The 22582-nt window shown below is 37.3% G+C and overlaps 1 long non-coding RNA gene across 1 annotated transcript; it reads right to left on the bottom strand.

Annotated features, from left to right (window-relative positions):
• Positions 1-5525: 5525 nt before the first annotated feature.
• LOC127148891 (uncharacterized) lies at positions 5526-9826 on the bottom strand. Its single transcript, XR_007820106.1, has 4 exons — positions 9684-9826; positions 6892-6991; positions 6716-6813; positions 5526-5572 (listed from the first exon to the last, which is right to left on the bottom strand). It is a non-coding gene; the product is annotated as an uncharacterized LOC127148891 (long non-coding RNA).
• Positions 9827-22582: the final 12756 nt, after the last annotated feature.

Genomic DNA, 22582 nt, shown 5'->3' with positions numbered 1-22582 from the left:
TTTTTTTTGTGATGGTAGTTGTCTATTTTGACTTCACCATATTGTTTCAGCTTCTTTTTTTTTATTTATTTTTTGTTTCTTTTCTATATTTGTTTTATTTCAGATTTTGTCCATTTCCATTTCCAACACGTTATTTGATATCAACTTTGTATGGAAAAGATGATTATGATAAGGTTAATTATTAAACCTCTGTCCGTGAATCTTTCTTAGAATAGCAACAAATTTATTGTATTGTATTGTAAATATGAAGTTTACTTCTAAACTGATTGTTGTGTGCAACCGTCACTATAACCATCAACAGAACATTACAACTATTTCTCTCATTACACATGTATACTTTTCTTTCATGGCACACATTATTTAAACTTAGATTTCTTAAGTAACAAGAGTTGTTTCTTAACTTTTTTTTTTCATAAAGAGTAAAGCATTGTTGGACACGTTGCAAAAGGAGAAAAAACTGAAGTTGAAATCTTATTTTCTCTCGTTGAATTATCCTTAAAGATTGATTAAAAATAACACTATCAATTAATATAATCCTGAATCGTTAGTAGAAACAACTGAAAGTATCCCGCTTTGTAGTTAGAACAAACGATATGATACTGAATCGTTCATTTAGAGACATGAAAATGAGTGTATTCTATGTAAACTCTTTACATAGGATGATCCAATAGTCGCTTTTATGTCTTATGTAAAGAGTTTACAAAATATTAGAACCATGAAATAGCCACTTTTATGTTATAACATAGTTTACTGTTTATATTGACTATTTTGTTTACTGATGAACTGAGTAACTTAATTTTAATCTTTAGCTAACTATGAACTTCTGTTAATATAGAATTATCCTTTGATCTGCATAGATGAGGGTAGTTTATAGGCACTGACTCAATAAGTCATCCATTTCAGGTGTAAAACCGGGTCACTATAAGAAAAAAAACCTACCATGACACCTCACTACAACCCAAATTGAAAGGAAGAAGAAAAGGAATGTCATAAATGTCAAAATTCGCAATTTTGGTCGGAAAGAACGTTGTTTTCGGATTCCACTTTTTTGTGGCAGTTATTTGTTGTCATAAAAATGTAAAAGCATTAAATAAATTAATCTATTTTATTAAAATAAAATTTAATAAATTAATCAATCAAAATAAATTTTTTCCCAAATTTCACGCAAATCTTTTCATTTTCTCCAAACGCCGCCGACCAAATCACTTCTCCAACATCCAGCCATAGGCCATTCATCAGGTGTCTATCACCGACATTCCTCGTCCACTGTCCGTGACCAACGACATTCCTTGCCAGCCGTCCGTCACCGACATTCCTCGCCATCCCGTTGGCCATTTCTCAGATTAGGTCTTTTTTGGTCGTTCGTCACTGGCATCCTTAGGTTAGTTTTTTTTCCATTTGTCATCGGCATTTTTCCAATAAAAGCTATTGAAGTAAAAATTGACTTTGTCCTTGGATGATTATGAACATAACTTGCAGCTTGCAAACTATTGCAAATGATTGCGAATGAGAAGGGTGATGTGTACTTATATTGGGGAAAAAACAAGATTTGACAATGAGAGAGAAGGGAGGAAGAAGAGTACAGAGAAGCTCAGGAATGGAACGTATTTCCTAAAGTAGAATCCAAAGATAGAACATGCATTGCCTAAGTTGAAGTTTGTCAAAAACAACACAGAACATTTGAGATTTTGTGCTGAACAAAACTTCAAGTTGGCATGTAACCCTTCTCTTTTGTTGCTCCAAGATGTTGCCCCTCCTGAAGAAGCACATCCTAAAAATGCCTTTGGATTTGGGAAAACAATAACAGATTTCCATCCCTTTCAATGTATTCTCATTCCTGTTAACAAATGTTCTGTTGCACTTCCATATACATCTAGCCCACTTATATTCATCATCACCAAAACTGATCAAAATCAAAAAATAGTACACAAAGCACTTTGGGAAAGGAGTTGGGTAAACCCGAGATTCTCTTTGAATTTTTTTTAAATATAAAAGGAATATTAGAAAATAAGAATTAATTATATAATATTTTTATATAATTAAAGATTTTATTAAAAAAAAAAGAAGAGATAAAAGGAAAGAAAGAGGAAATGAGGGAAAAAAAATACTTTTTTTTCTTCTTCTCTTTCGGTCATGTTGCCCTCCACTACAATTTTATTATCCAAACTTTCTGAGCTTATTTTCAAGAGAAGATTTGAAGGGAACCTAAGGAAGAAGAAGAAGATTTCTTAGTTCTAAGGTTGAAGAAGGGGAAAAACTCAAAGGAAGTTTCAATCATGTTAGATTTTGACCTACTCTGCACACTTCTGGTTTTTATTCGGTTTGATCTTCTTAAGAAGAACTAAGAGGTGAGGTTTAAATATATTGAAAGCTAATTCATTTTTGAACAATTTTTGTGAAGGATGTTTGAGTCAATTTTGTTGTTAATTGGGTGATATTTGACAAAGAAGGCAGAGCAGGTGTTTTCCACGCGAAATCACATATCCTCTGGTTTTTTTTTTTATTTTTTCGGTGTGTATACGTTGAGTTAGAACCTCTAATTGATATGGTTGAAACTTTTATTCAATTTCCTATAACTTTTCTGAAGATGTTGTGAGCCAATTATGATTGAAAATATGTTAATGTACAAGCACAAATTGAAGGTTCGTAGAGTGCGCGATTTTGGAGTGATTTTATTTCGTGGTATTTCTGAGATTTTGGAGTGAGAATTTGGTTATATATCTTTAAGTAAGTTATAGAGGACATCAAAATAAAGATGTTGACATAAAGAACACTCATTTTGGTTAAGTAGTGAGGGAGTTATGGTCATTTGAAGTTTATGTTAGAAATCTGGAAAATGCATAGAGTTATTCAAATAGGATTTTATTTCTTAAGCTTTGTTTTCGTAAATGTCAAATTTAGTACGACTTGTTAAGTCTATCTTTAGAAAACCAGAATATTTAGGATTCTAATACTCGATTTGATTGTTGACAGGTCAAAAAGAATTAAACCGAGATTACAGACCAAGGATCTAGCTCAAGACATTGAGTGACAAAACAGATTTCAAACATATTTCTAAACTTTTATTTATGACTATATTTCTATGACTAAATTGTTATCTATGATTATATTTCAATAGATAGTACATGATTTCTATGAACGGTTTTGAGCATAAGTTCAAGTAGAAAGTTTTATGATGAAATTTATACATGAGCACGTTATTATCGAATTTCTGAAAAGTAGTTGAACCCAAATCATTTTAAGCAAGTATTGTTTTTAGATTTTTTAGTTTTCCACGGACAATCTGAGTAAGCTTGAGCTTTACGAAAGATAAAGATAGCAGGCATGTTTTAATATTTTCATATGATTTTTTGATGTTTCTGTTAACTACATGATTGAGATGTTGAGCCTGAGGTTGTATGGTATCGTGTGCACACAGGTTGGATTCCGTTGTTGACGTTGAAAATGTATCCCGTAATAATGATGCTGTCGTAAGTGTTGGACGGGCTCTACTACGACAAAGACGATGAGAGTGCTGGATGGGTCCCACTACATCGTAAAGCTTGTAAACTTTGGTTGTACTGAACGTGCCCTACACAACGTAGATTTTTCATGTTAGTTAAAATGTTTTGATATACCTTGCTAGATTTCAATGACGTACATACTGAGTATTTGAGAAAGCTATTCTTACTATTATATGTGCATATTTACGACTTGTATAAATAGATTTATATGTATAAAGCTTTCATGTGCTCTTATTTTTAAATTTATAGTTTTAAGTTGAGTCAGTCATTGAGCTTTATAGCTTATTCTTCCAAAATATTTTACCCACTTTCTAGGTAGTGATCGAGTTCCTGGTACCTGATAGACCGCCTTAGTCTGTTGAAGCTCCAATATTGATTGTCAGTACATGGTTAGAGTTGTACAGAGTCTTTTGTATTATGTTGTATATGTCTTTGTATGATATAGATACTTTAAAGTTTGTATAAGCTCTAGGAGTTGCGGTTGTGTAAACAGCCTTTGTTGGTTATGTTTTGGTTAAGGTGTCTTCATTAGGTTTACTTGTGAAATCAATTATTTCTGAGCTACACTTCATGTATGTATATGATCGGCCTAGATTCAACTGTGTTGTGTTGCATATATAATAGTTTATATACTAGATTAGCATGGAGACCGTTCAAAGCGCCGGGGATACATGCCCACCGTAATAATTCGTTGTAAATTATGATAAGGCTTTCCCGACGCACTAAAACGGTGTCGGGAATGGGCCTTATTCACAACGTTGTCCCTAATGCATACACCATAGCATCGGGGATACATGTCCACCCTAATTAATTCGTCCTTAATTACGACGGGGATTTCCCAATGCACCATATCCGCATCAGAAATGATCCTTTTGCCTGACGCCTTTTCTGATGCCTAGAATAGTGCATCAAGAAAAGCTTTTGTTCCCGACGTCTAATGCTTGGCGTCGGAAGAGCGAGCTATTCCTGACGACTTTTCTGTCGACGTCTTTCTCAGCGTCAGGAGAACTCCGATTTCTTGTAGTGAGAGTTCAGCAGAGTCGACAGATATCGTTTAGAGGAGAACGACGTCGGTTGGCTTCACACCATATCATCTTTCGGACTAAGCTAGCAGATAGTTCGGGAGGGGGTGAGACAAGTTGAATAGTGAAGTAAGAAGTTATATGTGAAATCTATGAAGTTGTAAACATCTAAACCCATAGGAAGTTGATAAGATATAAAATTAATATTTTTTTTCAGTGAAACCTACCAACTTCTTAGGCCAAACAAGGAGTGTGGTTTATAACTCTTACTAATGATTGATGTGTACAAGTAGTGGCTACTCACTTAGCTTGTTTATAGAGTGTTAACTTGTGTCCTAGTAGAAATTTGGGTTTTAACAATGCAAGATTTGTGTCATAAAGAGTTTCAACGACACAATTTGTCATTGAAACCCCTATCAAGAAAGGCTATTTAACGACACTTCATAAAGTGTGTTGTTAAATATGCTTCGATGACACCAAGATTGTGTCATTAATACCTTTACCTTGTCATAATAAATATGTCACCATTATCTATAACTCGACATCAATATATTGTCATTAATACTCTTATATTGATACTTTAAATGTGTCATCATTATCTATCACTCAACACGAATATATTGTCATTAATACCTATATATTGACGCTTTAAATGTGTTAACTTTATCTATAACTCGAAACCAATATATTGTCATGTTTAAATGTTTCATTGCACATCATTCTTGTCAAAAAATGTGCTTTGACAACACCGTTTTATGTTAAACACTTATATGTCGACACTTGTTTGACGTCGTTATTTTTCAATTCGCAACACATATTTTTTTTGTCATATATTTCTCCTGTAAAAAAAATTAAATATATGATTCAACATTACCCACATATTTTTAGAAAGATTTTTATATTGATTATAAAAAATGTAAATTACATTGTTGGAAAAGGTTTTACAATAATCCAAAAAATAAATTAATTGTAATACATGTATGTATGACCTAATCTAATGCATAAATGAACTTGATCAGTCTCATGGTCAACGGATTCTTAAACTACCTGCAAATTTGTCAAAAATGAACCTTAGTCAATATTCATTAGGTACATAGCATAAGCATAAGCATAATCATTAAGTACATGCCAAACAAATTTCACCTTATTAATAAGCAAACGAACGAACCTTTCAAAATAAGCCAAGGTTCACACAACCAAGGTTCTTAATAAAAGATCCGTATAGGATGCAAAAGATAAATAAAAACACCGACTACCATAAGCATAAACATAAGCATAGTATATAGGTGTTGCAAATGTAAGTTTCGATTCAATCTTTATAGATCTAACAATGTTCTAGTTTGCATCAAGTTGAAACTTAAACATAAACTTACCCTTAACTCCCCTCCCCCTCTACAATCATTATTAAACTTAAGCATAAACTTACTATCTTACTCCCTCTTTCCAAGGTTATTATTAAACATAAACTTAGCACTCTCTCCCCCCCCCCCTCCTTTTTCTAAAGTCAATGTAAAACTTAAATATAAACTTATCACTCCCCATGTCCCCCTTTTAAAGTCATTGTTAAACTTAAACATAAGATTTTTGCACTCCCCCTGTCCTCTTCCCCCTTCCAAGATCATTGTTAAACATAAACTTACCAGTCTCTCCCCTTCTTTAAAAGTTATTATTAAACTTAAACATAGACTTACGCCCCCCCCCCCCCCCCACACCCCCACACCCCCCCCCCTCCCTCCACCTCCACAAACACATAAACACACTTAAATCTAAAACTTAGCAAACAAAACACCTAAATTCATTATAACACAACACAACACAAAGTATATGACAAACAAAACACCTACGCTACAAATAAAAATTTGCAAACAAACAAAGTCACTTCCATTATATTAGAAAAAAACAAAGTATCAAATTCCTATGTACATGTCAACATAATTCCTAAAACATATGTCTAAGCTGATCGAACAAAATAGCTTTCCAATAATTACCATAACTGTAGGATAGTCAACGCAACAAAATATCAAGTTCCTAAGTACATGTCAACATGATTTCTAAAACATACGTCTAAGTAGATCGAACAAAATAGCTTTTTAATGACTACTATAACAACAGGATAGTCAACCTAATAACACATTATGTAGTCAAACCTACACAAAAAAAATATAAAATTGTATGTTTTACAAATTTTACCTTTCAGCAAAGTAAACATGTGTTCCAACGAATTCAGCCAACTCCGATCTTACGACATCTAAATCATCCTATGAGTATGTCGAGGCTGCTCCTTCCATCTATTCATCAGTTAAAAATGCATTAATATACAATAGTTGTAAACAACATAAGTAGTACAAAAAGGTAAAATGAAATACCTACTACTTCCAAGATTGTCTTGTTGCTTGATAATGTTATATCATGCATGAATTGCATGACATAATGCCCACAATCTACAATGTCGCTTTGCTTTGGACACTATCCATAAGAAGAAAAGAAAATACTAAGAAGGTCGGCATTAGTCAAACCTGTTTTTTTTTGGGGGGGTTTTCTATAAATTTGAAAGAATACCCCATGGAAGAAAGAAAGATATAGTATGAGAAAAAAAAAAAGGAAGATATGATGAATTGCAACAAACATAAACTAAGTACATCTTAAAATGGAAAAAAGTGAAGAGAGGTAGTCTAAATGTAGGGTAAGATCCAAGAACATAAGTAAATTACAACACAATCTAAATTGAAAGAAGAGTCAAAACAATCAATCAAGACTTGCTCTCCAATTGAAGCCTAAATCATTCTAACAAGAAAGATGCAAAGCAATTTATAAATAATTTCATAATGGCAACATAGATAATTGAACCAAAGGAATCATATGCTAGAAAGGAACTTTTGTTTCCAAGAGATTAGCACCTTTCATACTAAGAATTAATAGAAAATTGAACTGAATTTTATTTATCATGACCATATACAAAAGATGAATTAAACTCAATTTCTAATGGAAAAACAAAATATTCTAACAAAACAAGATTTACATTCAAACTCCAAGATTAACATACTTTGAATAATTTCAATAAATGGACTCGAGAACTTTATGAACTCACTTTAATTTTCTAATAAAGATTTAATGTCTTGCATATTTAAGGCATCTTGCATGCTTATTCATTCAATAAACTTAGTATTAATTTTGTAAACAAACGCTTACATTATCAAATTCACGTTTCCTTGAAGAAAATTAAACTAACATGCTAATTTTGACAAAAAAAAATGTAAATTTCTCAAAAAGATGCATAATCCATTAACCCTTTCACCTCAAATAAGACTTACCCCTCCATATATTATAAAAATCTTGCTGGAATTGAAGAGATACATATTCAAATTGAAAGGAAAAAATGGAGTGGACTTTATTTAGAGATCTCAAATAGGGCTTTTTTTACAAGTGATAAAGTAAAAAAAAATAGTGAAATCAATATGAATTGAGGGAAAAAATAGGGAACTTAAATAAATGTAATAAAACTGCAAACTATTTACGACTCGTATAACAAGCCCATTAAGGCAAATTATTTTTTCAGAATTTCTTATTTGCCCTTAATCTTTTATAACGATCTTTCAAATATGATTTTCTTCTTCTTTTCGATTTTTTCATGATCGTCGTTTCTGAGTTATTCATCTCGTCCTTTATATATCTTTCATCTTGATCATTCTTTACCTTTTTCGTAATTCTGGACAACATTCACTCTCAAATCCATCATCTTCGATAACATTGTTTCTCTTCTTGTCATCTTGGACAATCAAGATCGTGTATATTGCTCTGTTAATATCGTCTCAGTTATTTTGGTTTCGGTGAGTATTCTAAATATTTTTTTTTCTTTGAACTATTTAGTTGATTATAAAATTTCATTCAGAATTATATATTTCGACATGAAGATAGAATGTTTAAAATATGTAGGTATTACTGTAAGACATCTTGTATTTGGTTATGAAGATCGTTGAAGATTTTGATTACTGTTTACGTTGATTTAAGAATTTATATTTCAGTATGAATGTCGTTTGAGTTTTTATCTATCATACTTACTTTTAGTTTCAAATATCTATCTATCATACGTACTTTTAGTTTCAATTCGTGATTTTTTGTATATGATGAGCGGACAAAATTGAATTACTTGATCATTTACCTCTATCAACATGATCGTTCAACAATATACAGACGATCGTTTTGTTATATGAACATGATCATTCATCTTTATGAACACGAAAATTTTCAATATTTTCTATGATCATCGTCTTTAAACGATCGTGTATCAAATTCAATACGATTATTTAAACGATCAGCGTCTTTAAACAATCGTGTATCAAATTCAGTATGATGGTTTAAATGATCAGTATCTTTAAACGATAGTGTATCGAATTGAATACGATGGTTTAAACAATCAGTGTCTTTAAACGATCGTATATAGCTTATTTTATACGATGATTTAATTTATTATATACGATAGTGTATTGGTGTTAAATGATCATTTAGTTTTTATTAACTTATTTGCACAATCGTTTAGTATTCTCTTATTACATTTAAATACTTAATTATATTTTCTTATTTTCCAGATTAGAATGTCTATTCCTATTGTTGTTTTTTATGGAGGTCAATGGAATGGCTGCAATATTTATGAGAATTACTCAGTGTCCGAAATTTAGGTAGATATGCGAGTCAGCTTTAATTCTTCGGTTGCTTTGATATGTGAACAACTTGAATTGGATGAATCAGTAGAATTATCTGTTTTACTTGATTTTGGTAAATGTAATGTTCAAACTGTAGTACCGATAAAGGACAATGATGTTGTTTGGTATTTAGCTTTTGCTAAAAATGCAATTAGTAGACATCCATTAGTTGCCCATGTAAGTGTTAATTGTTTGGGAAAATCTTCTTCATCTAGTAGTATATGGGAGAATGTTGATATGTCACTGAATATAGGTTTTTCTTCTTCTGTTTCAAATGATGAAATTATAAGAGACATCTCTCATTATTCTGATTTGAAGGAAAAAAGTTAGCAATGATGTTGTTTGGTATTTAATTTCTTCTTCTGTTTCTATCCAATGAATTAGGAAACAAAACCTAAAAACTCTAAAAAACTTTATAACAAACGTGAACATTACACAAAACCAAAAGAAAAACTTACATTTAACTTCTTTTGTCTACCAACACGAACACCACAAAGAAAAATCTTGTGATTTTTCTTCCTTGATAGCCAAACAGAAACTTCCCTAAAAACCGCTTCACACTCTAACAGAGAAAAAATCTGAAGGAATTAAACCAACAAACAATTCAATGATGTGAAGAAGAAATTAAAACAAAAAAAAATCTTCTTCTTCTAAAACTTATCAAACAAATAAACAATTCGATGAAACAAAACAACTTTGCATCCCAAACATAGACATATGACTTTCCCAAACATATGACGAACTTCACATACATATGAACTTCCGACTCCACATACATATAAGTTTTAATCTGAAAAAGAAAAAAGATGCAATTTAATCGACAATTTAATCTCCTATACAATACTAAACTACAAGATCTTAAAATCAGCAGCGTTCCATAACATGAGTAAGTAGATTAGAATGACAACATCGAAGGTTCAAATTTGTAAAAGTCGAGCTGAACGGAAGATCCAACGGATTATAAAACCCAAAAATTACAACTTATACGCTAATACATTGTTCAAAGTGTATGCACGTTCATAAACACGTGTTTGGTTCAAGAATAAACTCAGAGATAATATAGCAAGCATAAGGCTCCATTCGGTTTAAATTAATTATACAGTGATGGAAGAGAGAAGAAAGAGAGGATTTAAAAATGTCAAACAAGAATTGAAGGAGGGTAGAAGATCAAACGATTGAGGAATTCAAAAATCAAAGCAATAAAGCTTGAATGTATCCTTTTACAAACAAAAACTTCATAAAATGTGAGCTTCCATGACTCAAGTTCAAATCCAGTTATACTCACAAGAGAAGACAGCAATACCCAGCCTTACCAATTGACAATCATTCTGCATGTAGGAACAAAGTAAACTGTAGGCAAAAGGAGTTTACCTAATCTCTGTTCTTCAATATCAACATCCAAGAAAACCCTGTGAGTAATTTCTGGCTCTTTTTCTTGTTTCTCTTCCCTCTAGAATTTACATGACAAAATACATGTAGATAAATAAAATAACTACTGGGTCAGGCTAAATATATTATTTGTTTGAAGTAAAGGGATGATCATATTCCACAAGATCAAAACAAAGAAGCCTCGTGAATTCAAATTTTATGCATCCCAATATCCAAAAAAGCTATTTCCCTAAAACTAGCATGTCCAACCAAACCATCATAGGAAAACAATTGTCGTTGGTTTTTAACAATCATGCATACCATAACCAAAATAGGGTATTCCAAGGGAATTGGATTACCAGAAACAAATTACTAAATGAACCTCTTTATCCCAATAACTCTTCTACAGAAAGCCACAAGTTCAACAAATGCATAATGGAAACTGCACCAATATGAACAAACTTTGTGTTATTTTATTACTTATCAAAAAAGGAACTAAAAACTTAAAGAAAGCCCTAAAAGAAAGATCCATTCCCAACACTAACAAAACCCAAACTCAGTCCCCATCAGAATGAAATAACCGAACCACTAAACGCAAGATAACAACATGACTGCAAATCAATGAAAATCATGTCCACAGGTACTCAAATACTGAAATAACGAGTGTTGAATTTTGAGATTGATGGAAGGTTTGCAGTCTAAATCGAAGTAAAAAAATATTGCAGCTTAAACCCCAAATTAAAAAAATTGTGACCACTTGAAAGAAGATGGAAATTACCATTGCTGTGAAGCTTCCCCCGCGACAGCCGGAGTTAGATGTTAGCGTCGAGTAGGGACGCCGTCGCTGAATGCATTTATAGCTTGAAAAGCACGGTGAAGGCCCTAGCAATTGTGATTTCACTAACAGAAACTGTGATTTCACGAAGAGGTGAGAATGTGAGAGAGAGAGGCAGGCGATTTTGTTTAGAAGGTGGATGCAGAAGCTGTGAGTGTTAAAGGTAGGAGCGACATTAATAGTCTCCGGTGAGAATGTGAGAGGGAGACGCGGACGAGTTTGTTTAGAAGGAAGGAAATGCGAGCGAATTTGTTTAGAAGAGTGGGCGAGCACAACGATAATGGTGGCGGCGAGCAAATTGGTGGCGGCGAGCACAATGCTGGCAACGAGCACACAATAGTGGCAACAAGCACAATGGTGGCAGCGATGGTTATGCGGAGAACGAACGGGCGATGGTTATTCATAGAAGAAATAGGCAGATCCCATTTGAAGAAGAAAGGGATTGTGCGAGCCGCGAAGTAATTGACTGAGGAGAAGAGTGAAAGAGTAAAGTACGAGAGAGAAATTATTATTTTTTTACAAAATAAAATTATTAAAATTTAAATTAAAATGGAGCATTAATGTCAGTTTTCAAAATGGAGGACCTTTCATGTCGGTTTAAAACCGACATTAAAGCTTACTTTTTAATGTCGGTGGAAAACCAACATTAAACATCTGCCTTTTCAAAACCGACATTAATGTTCATTTTTTATTTTTTCCAACCGACATTAAAGCCTATATTTCTTCTAGTGCTTACTGTTTTTTGTGGCTAGGTGATTACTTGCAGTTGAGAGTACTTCATAAGCACACACCTAAAACATTTAAACTATTATGTTAAACTTTGATGTTGAATTTTCATTTAACTAAAGTGTATAAACAAATAAAAATCACCTGAAAAGCAAGCACGTAGCCTTTGATGTTGTAGTATGCCACTGCTTTGGAACTTTTTGTCTTCTTTAGCTCGTATGCTTCTTTTTTTCCTTGTAGACTTGCCTTTAAACTGTTGAGCAGATGAGTGTGGAAGAAAGTTGACCAATCAAAGTTCTTAAATATTTCTTCATCATCAACTCTTCCCAAAATATCCATGTCAAACTGTGTTGTCTTATCCTTCCCGACCATTACAGTTTCTATAAAGATGGCCAAGACGACCTTTATAGCATCATGATCATTTGTAAACTCAAAATTCTTGAAAATTTCCTCAACTTCCAAGCATGTTATTATTTTATTGTTTTCTAATCCGAATAGAAGGCTTTGTAAGCGCTTGTTATCATAATCTTTTTCCAATGTTATATTTGTTTGCCACAATCCAGTTATGATAGTGCTAGGTACAGTCATCCTGAAAATAATGATCATAATATACTTTCGTTATGTACACGATTGTTTTAACACTAAATCATAAACCCTAAAATTAAACTATCATTTACTTGATGTAACAGATCGTTTAATCCAAACAGAAAGACATTCGTAATATAGTTAATCAGCAAGTAATAATAAATTGAAACATTTAACAATCTGTAAAATAGAAGTTTAAACGAAACCGAAAACCTATACACTTGAGAATAAGAATTTAATAACAAAACGATAGTTTTCAAGACAGAAGTGGAACCATTTGAAATATAAAGAAGACGAAGCATAACGTTATAGTAGGAAAAGTTCAGCAAAATACCTTTTGACGTTGAAGAGAAAAATGGATTGAGAGAAAAATTAAATAGGAAATCTTTTAGACGAAATGCTGAGTGATCAGTGCATTTGTGTATTGCGAAGTGATGATAAACGAAGAAGGAGGTACGTATATATTAGTTGTTTTTACCAAATGGGCAATATTGTAAATTCACGTGCTTTTTTTAAAATGTTGAATCGCATTCCTTCTTGTTTAATATATATATAAACGATCGTGTAATTAAGTAAAAAAAATGTAAGTGATTGCATTGTTAAACGATGAGAAAAAGATATGATGTCAAACGGTGATGTTGTACAACTAAACGATCATGTAGGCTATCGTTTATAAGATGTTGTTAAACGATGATGTTGTATAATTTACGCGATCGTGGAGTGTATTATTTAAGCGACTATGTATTTATACAATTAAACGATGGTCTTGTTGAATATAAACAATCGTGGTAATAAATGTAATTGATCCCTTTATACGTTTTACAAGATAGTGTAGGATATAAAGAGTGAAATGGAATACAAATTTCTCAAGTATAAAATAAAGAAATTTTCAAAAGTTAAATTTAAAGATTTGAAGCTTACAAACACTATAAATCATCTCTAAAATATTGAGAAATTTGTAGGTCGAAGGATGGAGCAGTATCAATGTATTCTTGAGTTGACATTCCTTTTTCATTTCTCTTGCTGCTTTCTTCTTGTGTTGAGACTTTTGTCTTTTTTTGCTGACTAACATTATTCTTCTTTTGCATTTCTTTAATTTTTCTCTTATTTCCTTTTGTTTCAACTTCTTGTAGTTCTTGACTGCTATTAGTGTCAATTTCTTCTTCAGTTTCAATTTCGTTATTATCAAACTCATCTACTTCAATCAACTTTTGTTTTCCTTTTGTTGTATCTTTTTTATTTTCTTCCCCTTGTTTTTCTATTTTTTTTCTTCAACGATTACAATATTTCCCAATTGAATATAGCTTCGTTTTGTTTTGTCTTCCAGGCTCCTATTTTCAACTTCTCCATCTTTAAATTCAATTATCTGAATGTAAAAAGAGAATGTGTTGTCAAAATAATTGTGCAATATAAAGATCGTTTAGTTATATTAAACGATCGTTTAGTTATATTTAAGCGATCATGAAACCAATTGTATATTAAACAAATTAAAACTTGTGTCAATACGTGTGTTTTTTGTGTTCCTAAATGAATAAATCAGTTGTTATTTTCGTCTTCTTCATCTATCAGCAAGCACATAAATTAAGAATGTTCAGAGACATCATGAAGAAAACACATCCATTCAGACAGATAAATTATATCTGTCTATACGAGTTATTTTTATTGTTTGGAAAAGAGTTAAACCTGCGGCAATATTTGTGTTTTGGGTGTTTCTAAATCTGTAGTTACTATTGTTTCCAAACTACTTTGTGTTTCCAAAACAACAGTTTCTTGTAAAGAAAAAGAAACAACATAATCGTGTTTTATTTTATTTGGAAATTGAGGAACATTAAACAAAACAAAGGAGTACATAATGAATAAGGCACTAACCGTAGGGCAATTTGTTGTTGCATACTTTACCATTGTATTAACTTGTTCATCATCATCAAGAAGATCAAGGCTACAAGTAGGTGGTCTATTTTTCTCCACGACTTTTGTATATGTAATTTCTTTCTCATTCAATGATTGTTAAAGTTTGGCTGATGATGGTGAAACATTCAAGCTTGTCATAATCATTGTCAACATGCTTTTTATTTCTTTTATTTCTTGTCTTAATAATATTTATTATGTTTTGTAACGACCCAACTTTCCGGACTAAGCTGAGGTCACTACCAAATACCAAAACTCGACCATTCAACATAAAATTTAAAACGGACCAGTTACGATTCATTAAAAGCATTAGAAACATTACAAAAAGATAGTTTCGGGCCCTATTTTAAATCAATCATAAAAAGTCTCAACAAAAACTCAAGTCATTAGTTCCAAAAGCACAAGTCAAATATTCTGACAAAATACATAGCGGAAGCGATAAGAAAACCAGACGCGTCCATATGGCCCTCACGCGTCCTTCCTGCCTCTCGTCGGTCTGCCCCTCGCTGTGCCCTTACCTGAAAAGTTAAGGAAGAGAAAAGGGTGAGTATAAACATACCCAGTAAGGGACCCACTACTGGGCCCGTTAGGGGACAACAGTTAACTTTCTATTCGGGGGTACCCTACATAACAGTCTAGTGGTCCCGTAGAATGCACATATCAGTCTAGTGCTCCCGAAGGATGCACATATCAGTCTAGTGCTCCCGAAGGACGCACATATCAGTCTAGTGCTCCCGAAGGATGCACATATCAGTCTAGTGCCCCCGGAGGATGCACACATCAGTTTAGTGCTCCCGAAGGATGCACACATCAGTCTAGTGCTCCCGAAGGATGCACATATAAGTAAGGCACACTACCCCATAGATGAAGCTAACCGTTACCCCTCGGTCTATACTAAATCGTCTACCACAGTCATACCACAAACATCAATCATTTTACAATTCCCCTAAAGGCTTTACTGGCCAGGTAGTATAAGCTTAAACCATTACACCCTCAGTTGCTATACGCGTCAACTATTCGCATACCATTATGGAAGAGCCCCAAGACTCAAACAGCTAAATAACCAACTGAACTCACTGTCCTTCCCCGTCTAATCCCATGATCAACGTCCATCAATCTAAAATTTCAATCTACAATTAGCGGATGCAGTTCAGTTACATCAGACAGAAACATAATAACAGTGCTCAACAGTCAACACGGATACACTTATTCAGTATAGTCACTAACGTGTAATCCCCTGTGGATTACTATGCTTCCGGCCTCGACCCGAGGTCCAGTAGTAGGAGAACCCTTACCTGATACTCGGTTATGCCCCTCGATCGAATCCACGCTCAACAGCTCAACCTAAAACGAAAACACGAAGGTTTTAGTTGATGACTTTAGTAGAAGTCGTTTTTGAAGGTCCGAAGCACATCCGTTGACTTACCCGAGGAAAGAAGGAAGCTATCTCCAACCAAGCCTGCCGCAGAACCCGAGAGCTTAAACGTCAATTCTTTACTACCTTTAAGGGGTGAAAGATAGGATCAAAGCTTATTCCAATTCTCAACTCGAATCGGATATGGCAACATTAGGGAATTCATCAAACAAATCCTTACCGAAGACTCACCGTGACCCGAAGTGGAGGAAGGAAGGCTTAGGTGGCTCGGCTCGGCTCGGCTTGGCCTCGGCTCACGGCTCGGCTCGAATCGGCCTCGGCTCACAGCTCGGCTCAACTCGGCTCGGCTCGGCTTGGTTCTCGGCTCGGCTCGGCTCGGCTCGGCTCGGCTCGGCTCGGCTCAGCTTGGTTCTCGGCTCGGCTCGGCTAGGTTCTCGGCTCGGCTCGGCTCGGCTTGGTTCTTCGGCTTGACTCGGCTCGCGGCTCGGCTCGCGGCTCGGCTCGCGGCTCGGCTTGTGGCGCGGCTCGTGGCCCAGCTCAGCTCTGTCTCTGGTTCGGGTCGGCTGGGATTTGCGATTCGGGTCGGGTCCGATTGAAGCCGGAGCAACCACGAGCGACGGATTTCGGCGTTCGACGACCGGTTCTGTTTTTCACGCGGCGGAGGACGACGGCTCAACGGCAGATACGGTCGGATGATTTGAAGCCGAGGGGAGATCCGAAATGGACGGGGCCGCAGCGTGCGGATGGTGGCTGCGGCGAACGACCGGTGAAGCTACGCACGCCGACGGAGATGGAGATAGGGACAGAGGACGGAGACGGAGAGGATGGGTGATGGAGACTCGTGCGGAAGAGAAGAAAAAAAACGGAGAGACGCGGCGGAAGAGAAAGACGGAGAGACGCGGCGGAAGAGGAAGACGGAGAGACGGTGAAGGAGAGGAAGAGGGTGAGGCGCGCGCGAGGTAGGGTTTCGTTCTCTCTTTCTTTTTTTTTAAAATATATATATATATATATATATAAATAATAATAATAATAATAATAATATATGTAATAGAAATAAATAATAATAATAATAATAATAATAATAATATTAAATATAATAAAAATAAATAATGATATATATATATATTGAATAAAATTAATATAAATCTATAATAAAATATTAATATTAATTAATTATAATAATATTAAATAAAAATATTAATATTTATTTTAAATAAATAAAAAGAAAATATTAACATTAAAAATTGTAATAATAATTCCCGATAATAATAATCTAATCAATATTATATTATTATTTTATCGTTTTACCAAAATTCAAATTTCCGAACAATTCACTTAAAATGCTAAAATTTTTACCTCGAACTTCGGGGCGTTACATTCTTCCCTCCTTAGGGAACTTTCGTCCTCGAAAGTTTTCATTCCTCGAACAGCTCGGGATAACGGGATCTCATGTCATCTTCTCGCTCCCATGTAGCCTCTTCCACCCGGTGATTCTGCCATAAGACTTTAACCAAAGGAATTTCTTTATTCCTCAACGTTTTCACCTCTCTAGCCAGCACCTCAACGGGTTGTTCGGTATAGCTCAAGTTTTCATCAATTTCCAGTGGCTCGTAATCCACTACATGGGATGGATCTGGCACGTACTTCCTCAACATGGAGACATGGAACACATCATGAACTGTCGAGAGTGATGGTGGCAGCGCCAAGCGATAAGCTACAGGACCAATCCGCTCCAGAATCTCAAATGGCCCAACAAAACGGGGACTCAGCTTTCCCCTCCTCTCAAATCGTAAGACACCTCTCATAGGTGCTACCTTTAAGAACACCTTGTCCCCTACCTCAAATTCAAGATCCTTCCGCCTCACATCTGCATAACTCTTCTGTCTACTCTGAGCGGTATGCATACGTGATCTAATCTTCTGTATCGCTTCGTTGGTAGACTGAACTAACTCAGGGCCCATCAATCTCTGCTCACCTACCTCACCCCAGCAAACCGGGGATCTACAACATTTGCCGTACAGGGCCTCAAATGGTGCCATGCCAATAGTAGCCTGATAACTGTTATTATAAGCAAATTCCATCAAATGTAAGTGGGAGTCCCAGCTACCTGGAAATTCCAATGCACACGCTCGCAACATATCCTCTAAAACTTGGTTCAGACGCTCAGTCTGACCGTCAGTCTGTGGATGGAAAGCTGTACTAAAGTCTAACCTCATGCCCATAGCAGTCCTGTAATGAAATCCATGGATACGTTTTCCCACTTCCATTCCGGTACGCTCAAGGGTTGTAATAAACCCGCTGGTATCTGCCTTGGTGCCTTAACCTGCTGACACACCAAACATCTACTAACAAATTCTGCTACTTCCCTCTTCATGTTACGCCACCAATAAACCCGCTTCAGGTCCTGATACATCTTCGTACTACCTGGGTGCATGGAAAATGGGGAACTGTGAGCCTCAGATAATAATTCTGTCTTAACCGCACTATCCGACGGCACACAGAGGCGTCTCTCGAACAAAAGTCCACCATCAGAGGATAATGAGAACTCAACCGCTTGCCCTGCTTCTGCTAGGCCACGTTTCTCAACCAGATAAGGATCGTTACTCTGAGCATCAATGATCCTTTGCCTCAAAGTCGGCTGTACTGTCAACTGGGCTAACTGCATAGTAACTGCCCCCACTGACACTGCAATCTCAGCCCGCTCGAGATCCCGATGCAATGGGGCCTGTCGGGTAATAAGTGCTGCCGAATGTGATACCTTCCTACTAAGAGCATCAGCTACCACATTCGCCTTGCCTGGATGATACAGTATCTCACAATCGTAATCCTTCACTAACTCAAGCCACCTTCGCTGTCTCATATTCAATTCTTTCTGAGTAAAGAAGTATTTCAAGCTCTTATGATCCGTGAATATCTGTATTCTTTCACCATATAAGTAATGCCTCCATATCTTCAAAGCAAAAACCACTGCTGCGAACTCTAGATCATGTGTAGGGTAGTTCTGCTCATGACTCTTCAACTGACGAGACGCATAAGCGACCACCTTACCCTGCTGCATCAAAACACAACCCAAACCCTTCTTGGAAGCATCACTATAAATCACAAAACTGCCAGAACCATCAGGTACAGTAAGAACCGGTGCGGTAACTAGCTTCTGTTTAAGGTTCTGGAAACTGTCCTCACATGCCTTGCTCCAAACAAAAGGAGCTCCCTTCCTGGTCAACTGAGTGAGAGGAGTAGCTATACGAGAAAAGTTCTCCACAAACCGTCGATAATAACCTGTTAAACCCAGAAAGCTACGAACCTCACTGACAGTGGAAGGTCGGGTCCAACCGGTGACTGCCTCTATCTTAGCTGGATCCACAGAGACCCCAGCCTTAGAAACCACGTGACCCAGAAAGGACACCTGCTTCAGCCAAAACTCGCATTTCGAGAACTTTGCATACAACTTATTATCCCGAAGTGTTTGCAAAACCATACGTAAATGCTTCTCATGTTCGACCTCCGTCTTGGAGTATATCAAGATGTCGTCGATAAACACGATCACAAAAGTATCTAGGAACTCCCTAAACACTCTGTTCATCAAGTCCATAAACACTGCCGGAGCATTCGTCAAACCAAAAGACATCACAACAAACTCGTAGTGTCCATACTTGGAACGAAATGCTGTCTTCGGTACATCCTCATCCTTAATCCTCAGCTGATGGTATCCCGACCGAAGATCAATTTTAGAGAACACTGTGGCTCCCTGTAACTGGTCGAATAGATCGTCAATCCTGGGCAAGGGATATATGTTCTTTACGGTTACCTTGTTCAACTCCCTATAGTCAATGCATAGACGCATCGACCCATCCTTCTTCTTAACAAATAAAACTGGCGCACCCCAAGGTGACACGCTCGATCGAATGAATCCCTTATCAAGCAATTCCTGTAACTGTACCTTCAGTTCTTTCAGTTCTGCGGGGGCCATTCTGTAAGGGGCCCTGGATATAGGAACCGTGCCCGGCTCCAACTCTATGGCAAACTCAACCTCCCTGTGCGGAGGTAACCCTGGAAGTTCCTCAGGAAAGACATCCGGATAGTCCCTCACTACTGGTTCTGATGACAGGGATACATCGGCCTCTCTAGTATCCACCACGCTCGCTAAGATACCCCAAGTACCCTGACTGAGCAGTTTACTGGCCCTGATGGCTGAGATTACCTGAGGCAACGACCTTGACCCTTCTCCTTTAAATTTAAAACTGGCCCTCGAGGGAGGGTTAAACGTTACCTCCTTACGGGAACAATCTATGCTGGCGTGGTTAGCGGCTAACCAATCCATACCCAGAATTACATCAAAGTCGAGCATATCCAGAACTAACAGCGTTACCTCAATCACATGGCCTGCTATCTCAATCTGGCATGTTTTCACCTTTTCCTTCGACAACATACACTCCCCGGAAGGAGTAGATACTGATAGAACATGGTGTAAGGGCTCTACCTCTAAGCGGGCATGCAACACAAATGTGGACGAGATAAAAGAATGCGACGAACCCGAATCAAACAAAACTAAGGCGTAATGCCCCAACACTGGGAGTGTACCTGTCACTACCGTGTCTGCCTTCTCAGCCTCAGTCTTGTTGGTAGCAAAGACTCTACCCTGATGTGGAGCACCTGCTCCCTGATTCTGCGCGTTCCCCGTGAGTCTCAACGGGCATCTATCAGCTGTATGACCCTCTTGCCTGCACTTAAAGCAAGTCCTGGTCCCGAATAAGCAACGGCCCAGATGGTGCTTCCCACAAGTGGTACACAACGGCTTCCCTCTGGCAGCCTCCCCTGCCTCAAAAGGTTTCTGCTGGAAGCGGCGAAACTCACCACCTGATCTGAAATTCCGCTGTGGCACTGGAACAGGCTGCTGCTCAGCCTTCCTCTTCTGTCCCGATGTCAAACCTCTACCAGCGGTCTTAGACGAGTTAGCCCTCTCCTGTAAACTGAGATCCACTGCCAGGCGCAGTGCATCGGCATGAGTAGCGGGTCAGAAAGCTCGGACCAAACCCTGAATGTCCAGTCGGAGGCCTCTAACAAACTTATCAGCTCTGGCCGCCTCGGTCGCTATCATCTCGGGAGCGAAGCGGGACAACATGTCAAACTCCGCATCGTACTGCTCCACTGTCATGTCACCCTGCTCTAAGTTCAGGAACTCCTGCCGCTTGGCGTCTCTCAAACTAGCAGAGAAGAATTTCGCATAGAAACTCTCCTTAAACTGCTGCCACGTGATCTGACTCACATCACCACCTAGCATCCTCTCTGTAGTCTCCCACCATGCAGTACCTCTGTCAGTCAACATAAAAACAGCACACTGAACTTTCTGATCCTCAGGGCATTTCATGTAACGGAATATGGTCTCCAAGGACGATAACCACATCTGAGCCCTGGTGGGGTCCTCCAAAGACCCATCGAACGTCGTGGGATTATACTTCCTGAAATCCCTCAGATGCTTAGCCTCTGCTGACAACTGATCCGGCACAAACTGGGGCACAACTGGTACTGGGGCCGGAGCTAAAACAGGAGCTGGTGCTGGAGCTGGCGCCGGAGTTGGCGAGGCAGGCTTCTGCTGCTCCCGCATCTACATAATCAAATCTCTAAACCTCTGCTCCATGGCGGCTAGGTCCGCATGAGTAACTGGCGCAGCCGGGTCAGGGGCTTGGGCTACAGGCTGCACCTCAGGTTGAACGCGTCCTGCTCCCCTTCCTCGGCCTCCTCGGCCACCCCTACGTGCACCTCTCCTTGGCGGCATTTCCCTAACAACCACCAACGATCCCTTTAGTCATAAGGGTAATTGAATTTGCGGTTTAACTTAGGTAAGGTAATGCATGTAGAGTTATACATATACTTGCATGGGAGCGTACCTGACGAGCGGCAAGGATCGTTTCAGCCATAAGGACACAAAACACAGACTCACATTATAAGCCAGTCTACAGAACCTAAAACTTAGGCTCTGATACCAACTGTAACGACCCAACTTTCCGGACTAAGCTGAGGTCACTACCAAATACCAAAACTCGACCATTCAACATAAAATTTAAAACGGACCAGTTACGATTCATTAAAAGCATTAGAAACATTACAAAAAGACAGTTTCGGGCCCTATTTTAAATCAATCATAAAAAGTCTCAACAAAAACTCAAGTCATTAGTTCCAAAAGCACAAGTCAAATATTCTGACAAAATACATAGCGGAAGCGATAAGAAAACCAGACGCGTCCATATGGCCCTCACGCGTCCTTCCTGCCTCTCGTCGGTCTGCCCCTCGCTGTGCCCTTACCTGAAAAGTTAAGGAAGAGAAAAGGGTGAGTAAAAACATACCCAGTAAGGGACCCACTACTGGGCCCGTTAGGGGACAACAGTTAACTTCCTATTCGGGGGTACCCTACATAACAGTCTAGTGGTCCCGTAGAACGCACATATCAGTCTAGTGCTCCCGAAGGATGCACATATCAGTCTAGTGCTCCCGAAGGACGCACATATCAGTCTAGTGCTCCCGAAGGATGCACATATCAGTCTAGTGCCCCCGGAGGATGC

The sequence above is a fragment of the Cucumis melo genome, chromosome 4 (assembly GCF_025177605.1).
Source record: "Cucumis melo cultivar AY chromosome 4, USDA_Cmelo_AY_1.0, whole genome shotgun sequence".
In the NCBI taxonomy this organism is placed as follows: domain Eukaryota; kingdom Viridiplantae; phylum Streptophyta; class Magnoliopsida; order Cucurbitales; family Cucurbitaceae; genus Cucumis; species Cucumis melo.
The sequence above is the reverse complement of the archived record's forward strand: the minus strand, read 5'-3'. Positions and strand labels throughout refer to the sequence as shown.